Source organism: Impatiens glandulifera, chromosome 1, assembly GCF_907164915.1.
Source record: "Impatiens glandulifera chromosome 1, dImpGla2.1, whole genome shotgun sequence".
In the NCBI taxonomy this organism is placed as follows: Eukaryota; Viridiplantae; Streptophyta; class Magnoliopsida; order Ericales; family Balsaminaceae; genus Impatiens; species Impatiens glandulifera.
This window is the reverse complement of record NC_061862.1, coordinates 87,682,622-87,690,043: the sequence shown is the minus strand read 5'-3', so window position 1 is coordinate 87,690,043 and position 7,422 is coordinate 87,682,622. Positions and strand designations below refer to the sequence as shown.

Sequence of the window (7,422 nt, the reverse complement as noted above, 5' to 3'; positions counted from 1 at the left end):
GATTGGTGATGATTTTGAGGAGGTGATGATTATTTTTGGTAAAAAAAACTTAAGGGTATTGATATATATGAATAAAATAAAAAATAATAATTTAAAATAGAGGGTATTTTAGTATTTTGGTTAATGAAATGAGTGATGTGATGGTTGAGAAGTGATTGATTGGAAAATTGATTTGGAATGAATTTTTTAAAAAATTCAAAGAGAACAAGGCCTTATATATTCAAGATATAACTTAATGAAATACTTTAGATGAAATATACAAACATAAAATTCAATAATACAAACATAATATACACCGCCCACATGGACAACTGACAAACAAGAATTTATAATGAATCATTTAGAACATCTTTGAAATGTTCGAATGAAGACAGTAAAGATTTTTCATCTTTGAAATGGTCGAATGAAGACAGTAAAGATTTTTTTAAGGAACAGAAGTCTTTATTCAAACCTCAAACATCAGATCTTCAATCTGTGCATAGTACAAGTTTGCAGCCATCATTCTTGCCAGTAAACAGACGTCACACCCTTGTGACCTCGGGTGTAACTCGAGGTGGATAACCTGTATAGATGTCAAAGACAATTTGAACACGAAATCGAAAAGATTAATAATAATTATGTATCTCGGATCCTATAAAGGAGAAAGAAACACTTGAATCAGCATTCATCATTTTGCAGTGGATCTTCTTTTAGTTATAGATAATTGAAGCCCAACTCTATTCTCTTATTAAAAACCCTATCCTTTAAATACCTAGAACAGACCTAAAAGAAGCCAAGTCGCTATTCTTTGTAGCCGAGAGAAAAAGCTTGAAGAATCTAACAACTGCGATGAGAGCTAAGGTACGATCTCGATTCTGTAATGGTTGATCATCACTGAATCTGTATATCTTTCCTTTTAATCACCGTGAAATTTGATCTTATCATCATACTTGTTCGATTTGAAATAACTTATTCCTATCTTGAGATCCAAGTCTGTTAAATCTCCGAACATAGATCTATTACGATGTTGATAATCTTTGTTTGTATAACAACAATCATATGTTTAGAAATTCTTGTTAAATTAATTAGATCTAAGATGAATCGCTGGTGGTGCTATGATTGAACAGATTCGATTTCTCGATGTTATTCTATGGAATATTTAGATCTATTGTTTCTCTAATTGCAGTGGAAGAAGAAGAGGAAGCGCCGAAAGAAAGATGAGATTAATGAATTAATTTACAGTTTGGTACAGGCATAATAACATTACTCTCTAATTGCAATGAAAACTCGAAGAAACGAACCTTCCATGTTTCCGCAGCAGAAGGGGATCGATTGAGTTGGGTGAGCTGTAAAAACCAGATCTACAGTTTGGTTACCTCAGGGGTCTTCTTTAGCTCCCCAACAAGTCTTTTCAGTGTCTCTGAAACCACCTTTCTTCAACTTCTTGATCAGAGATGCGATTTGAACCTCTTCAGCCAAGTTGGCCAAATTAAGCATGTGAGAGAATGAATGCCTTTGACGGTTGTGTTTCCCTTCATACTCAGGAAGAAGTAGGGTTTGCCGGCCGGATGGATAGAGTTTGTTTAATGAATGTTATATGCTTTTTGGTTTTATTTTTATTGTTTAACTTATATAAGTTATCAAAACAAAACATATTAGGGTTATCAAAATTCAATTAAATTATTAATAAATGATATTTATAATTAATTATATAAATTAATGATATTATTATTATTATTAATTAATACAATTTATATCTATATAATTCATTTTTTAAATTAATTTATAATTATAGAACGGTGCTAGACGACTTGGCGATTCTACCCTACTCTCAGGATTTGATTGCTGCTTGATGAGAAAAAACCGTATGTTTGGCTCTATATGAATCTTCTTGGCTTAGTAAGCTCTTCTTTCAGGCACTCTACCTCAGCAAAGGATGCGATGAAGGAGTCACCATCTGTCACATGGGTGAGAAGGGCATACATTCTTCCGGTGCAGTCAAATTGGATTTGAGGCAGAATAGACCAATCTAATTTCAAATATTATTTTTATTAATAATATTTTATTTTATACTAACAATATTTTTTAACATAATTGATGGATTTTTAATTTTGAAATGATGGTATAACCGTATTTAACAAAATAAAAATAAAGGCATTTTTGGAAATTTATATATTAATGAAAAATCAATTTATTAGGTTATGATAAAAAACTTTTCAAATAATTTATATTGTAAAGTAAAGTATATTTTAATTAATAATATATAACTTTTTTTTAAATATAAATTTTATTTTAATTAATATTATAATAATTAATTGGTTAAATATTAACTTTTTATTATTATATTAAAAAAAAATTGTGTAAATATGAAAAGAAAAATTATAGAGTTTATTTAGTCATAGCTTTCTTTTTATCTAATCCTAGACGACTAGAGTTTATTAAGCTTGTTTGATGCTTAAAATATATATAATCATCTTTAGTTATAAATTTAAAATATATATTTTTTTATTTATACTTAATTTTTTTAATTATAATTATCCTTTTACCCTTTTAATAGATGAGTCGTTAGGATAAGAGAGAATATATTAAATAAATGATATTTTTCCAGATACTCGTATTATTTTATCATGATTCATTGACATTTTTATTGATATAGAGTTTATAAGAATAATTATTTAGATTAACTAATATAAGATTTGATCACCTTATTGAATTATATACTTAATTCTAATCATATTTAAAAATTGTCTTTACTAATATATTAATAATTTAATTATTTAACTATAAAGTCTATTAAGTATAGTGAACTAATTGTTTGAATTTTTATTTTTAAATTTAATTAAATTATTAAAAATTATAAATAAATGAGTTAAAAAAGATAGTGTTAATAACTCATTAGTCATCCGTTACATCAATTTTTTTAATTTTTTTTTTTAAATTTAATTATAATCATTAAAGTTTTTTATAAATAATGAGTTGAAAAGATAATGTTAATAACAGTAAAGTAAATGATGAGTAATTATAATTTTGTTAGGTTAGGTAAGTGACCATATTGCTTTGACGGAATGGATAACTTCATTTTTAACCGGCAAAGATTAGTTATATTTATATTTATTACGAGGGAAAAGCCGTAATGTTCATTTTTGGACTAATCCCAAGGTTAGAAATGTTATTAAAAGTGTAAAGAATAAAACATAGAAAATTTCAACTAATATTTTTATCATTTAAAATAAAAATAACAAAATTTTATAAAATTCATTTTCAATTCTTAACAAATATCATCGATCCCAATAAATTCAAATATTAGCATTACTAATCCTTATACATTTTGGTGAGGACTATCTCTTTTATTATTAATTGTTAAGTTATATTTTAATGTTCAATATCTTAACAAATGAATGCTTAAAACGAGAGTCACATCGTACTAAATAATGCAGATAGTTTGTAAATCTTAGATGATTTATGTTAAAAAAAATATATATATTTCCTATTGGTCAAAATGCAAACCTTAAAACCAGTTTTTTTATACAATTCTTGAGCAGCCTCATTCTCCACATTTACATGTACAAATAGGTTTGCAGTATACTTAACTAATATCAAAATTCAGATATATTTTTGACAAATGACCTAAGTGATCAAATATCTCCGTTTCTATTTTTCTGATGTAAAATGAATCATGATGTCCACTTAAGGAATAAATTTGAATAAAAAAAACAAAATTTAATTATGATGAAAAACTCTAAATTTGGAATTACATCAACTATGGTTTCAAGAGAATTCTCATAATAAAATCATAAATGAATTTTTGATTGTATAATTTGGATTAGTGTTTGTTTTGGATATTTTGGTGCTCATTCTGTGTCATTTTAGATCAACTTTGTTTGAGCAATTGGGATGCTTGATGACCTTATCAATCAATATTCAAATAATTCTCGTGCAAATTAACATTTAAGAATATAATATTAATTATTTATAAATATTTTAGATAAAATTAATATTATTTAAACTTAATTAATTTAAAATTAGTCTTAATTTATAAAAATTAAGTTCAATCTAAAATTTAATGTTAAAATATATTTTAAAATTTATAAAATATCTAAAGTTAAAAAAAATAATTTTATGAATTTAAAAAATACTTAAAAAATGTAAATTTATTCGAATTAAATAAATTACACAATTTATCTTGTTAGTTAGTATAGATTTATTTAAAAATTTTACTTAAAATTGTGTCATACATTTTGCTCTTATATAAAGTAATGTTAGACGTGTTTTACACTATTACCAACATCTTATCTATTACCGCGATATTTTTTATCACCACTTCGACAAACTAACCACCAATCACACAATCAACATCTCATATCGTGACTTCACACACCTATCATTTTTCGTTAAATTAATCATCAATCTCAATAGACCTCTAATATCATGACCTTACATTTTTAACATGCCTCTTATCACACTTGACAAACCAACTACCAATCTCAATCGACCTCTAGTATCGTGAGTTCACACATTTTCACATTTTGGTCAATCAAAATTTAATTCATGTTATTCTTAACCACTCACCTCTTATCTCATGATTTTTGCCTTTATCCCACAGATCACACTTCTCATCCATATAATGTGGACATACCATTGAATTTAGAGACAATATGTGTACTGTGTTTTGACTCCATGTTGATAAAAGTTTGTTATTCGGTGTTGGAATTGAAGATATTTTATTTTGTTAGAATGAATATATGGAAAAATTGAATATCAACTATAAAGGTTGTATTTTTTTTATTGTAAGATTGAGTTTAATATTAAAAAATTATTGATATAATGATAAAGTTTAAAAATGTTAAATAAAAAGAGAGGCTCAAAAAAAAGCTTAATAGTGATTTTAGCCTAATTACTTTTTTTATTTCTGGCCTTCTTTTTCTCATATTTCTACCATAGTTTCCAATCTCTACAAAAATTCAATAAACCTCTAGCTTCTACTTCTGATATGCCAAGATTGAAATACCATGTAACATAGCCTACTAAAAAAAGTTAATGTCTAGGGTGGTATATATAGAATCTATGAGTCTTGTGCTTCAAAAGGGTTTTTGCAGCACCGTCTCTTTTAACATTCCGCAACTGTTTGCGATTACAAATCAGGATCGACAACTTACAACTTCTTCTCTAGTATGTGTTTCTCGTTGTATCTAGTTTTAATATTTAGAATGTGGAGTTGATTTATGATTTAGGTTCCGTATGGTCTCTCACATTTTAGATGAGATGAGGTAACGGTGGAATGATCAAGACTTTCACAATGACCAAGCCCTCAAATGGAGATAGAACAAATTGGGTCATCCATGAATATCAGATTGAAGACCCATCAATGACTGAAGCTGGGTTTATCCAGGTACTATTTGACTTATATTGTCTCATCCATCATATTCATATTTTGATTGACTTTTCAAACTAAACATTATATCCATTATGATGTTTTCTTTTTTAATTGTGGCTTTCCTCTTGGATACAGGATTCATATGTCAAAAGAGTGGGTCAGGCCAAAAAATGGTGAACAACATGGAATAACAGTGATGATCTTCTTTTGGCATTCTCCAAAATTTTTGGCAAAATTCTACCTGAATTTCAATGTGGAGAATGCAGTTATGCTACAACCAGGACCATGTCTAAGCCTGACAAGTCTTCAAGCTAGGGCAGTTCACTCTTATGATAACCCATTTATTAAAAATATTAAATTATTTAGTTATATTTATTGTAATTTTAAGCATAAAATATTGTAATTTAATGGTTTAAAATAAAAACTTGAAACTTTAATATAGTTATAGGTTCAAATTTCAAAAAAAAACAATTATTTTTTTTATCAATTTTATAAACTATAATTAAGACAACAAAAATATATAAACTTTTTTTCTACCGAAGATGGGACAGCCCAAAACTCGGAGCCGGCTCTAGCTACAACTAAGGAGGTTCCTCTACCTGAACATGTCTATGTTGAAGATGACAATCTTACTGTATTGTTGGGAAATTTTAGTTTTGATCCACATGGAAATATAAAGTTTTGATCCACATGGAAATTTATGAGATAATCATAGATTTTATTTGTTGTCAAAGTTTTAACCATTTTTTTTTTCTCTTTTTGATTGTTTCTTGATAGATGGTGACAGTGCGACTCTAGAGTAAGCCCGACAAGCCCTCGGGTAGGGAAGCCACTCCCTAAGGTAGTCCATTTAATAAAATATATAATTTATATATAGATAAATATATGATCCTTAATCATATAATATTATAGTATAGTGGTTTTAGATACAAATTTAGAATTTTGCTTAAGTTAAGAGTTCAAATCTCACCAAAAATAATATTTTTTTTTATCAATTTTTATTACTAAATCTAAAGAAACAACAAAAAAAAAATGAATTTTTTTATCGGGGCTAGGGCATCCCAAAATTCGGGGCCGGCACTTGATAGTGGCGTGGCATATAGGGTTGTAAACGAATCGAATCGAAGCAAATATTACTGTATTCGATTCGTATTCGTGAAACTATTCGAATATTCGTATTCGAAATTTTTTCGAATAATTAATGTGATTTGTATTCGATTTGAAATTGATATTCGTATTATTCGATTCGATTTTTTTTAAACATATTTTATACAATTTATTCGAAAATTTGAAAAATAATATTTTTACATAATATATAACAATATTCAATAAAGTTACCTAATAAAAATTAAATAATAATGTTCAAATTACGATTTCAATATTCAACTCCCAATACAATGCAATGCAAACCATTAATTAAAACTTCCGCGTAACATAACATAAACAATAGTTATCAAAATAACATTTCATTAAAGTGGTTTGTAAATCAATATTCGAATCCTTCATTGTTTGCAAATCAAGTGGTTTGCAACATGACATTGATCGGTTGTTCTTGCTCCTAAACAAAAATAAAAATCAATTAAAAATTTATTTATTTATGAAAACATGCATATAACTCAAATAAATTATAAAATAAATAAAGAACTCACATATGTCATAAGGGGTTTCTTGATCCCATGAATCTGACGAACCCAATCTGCTCCACAAATCAACACTTGTACCATATCAGATGTTAACCTTGATCGATAAGGATCCAACACTCGCGTTCCTGCACTAAATGTAGCCTCTGATGCCACTGTACTAATAGGGATAGCTAGAACATCACGAGCTAACTTGGATAGAATTTTAAACTTTAATTCTTGAAATTTCCACCAAGCCAAGGCATCAAACTATACACTTCATAAGACCATTAATGATATCATGACCTGAATACCAAATAAACAAATCAAATTACTAAACAATAAATATAATGCAAGAAAAATTTTAATTATAAAAAATAAATTTACCAGCATGTGGAGGAGGTAGAGGTATGAAGCTAAGAAGTCGTTTGTGAAGGTTCCAATTTGAAT

At 27.4% G+C, this 7,422-nt stretch overlaps 1 long non-coding RNA gene across 1 annotated transcript; it reads right to left on the bottom strand.

Annotated features, from left to right (window-relative positions):
- Positions 1-257: 257 nt before the first annotated feature.
- Positions 258-1,598, bottom strand: LOC124922241. The gene is made up of 2 exons (XR_007097783.1): positions 1,281-1,598; positions 258-562 (listed from the first exon to the last, which is right to left on the bottom strand). It is a non-coding gene; the product is annotated as an uncharacterized LOC124922241 (long non-coding RNA).
- Between the last annotated feature and the right edge of the window lie 5,824 nt (positions 1,599-7,422).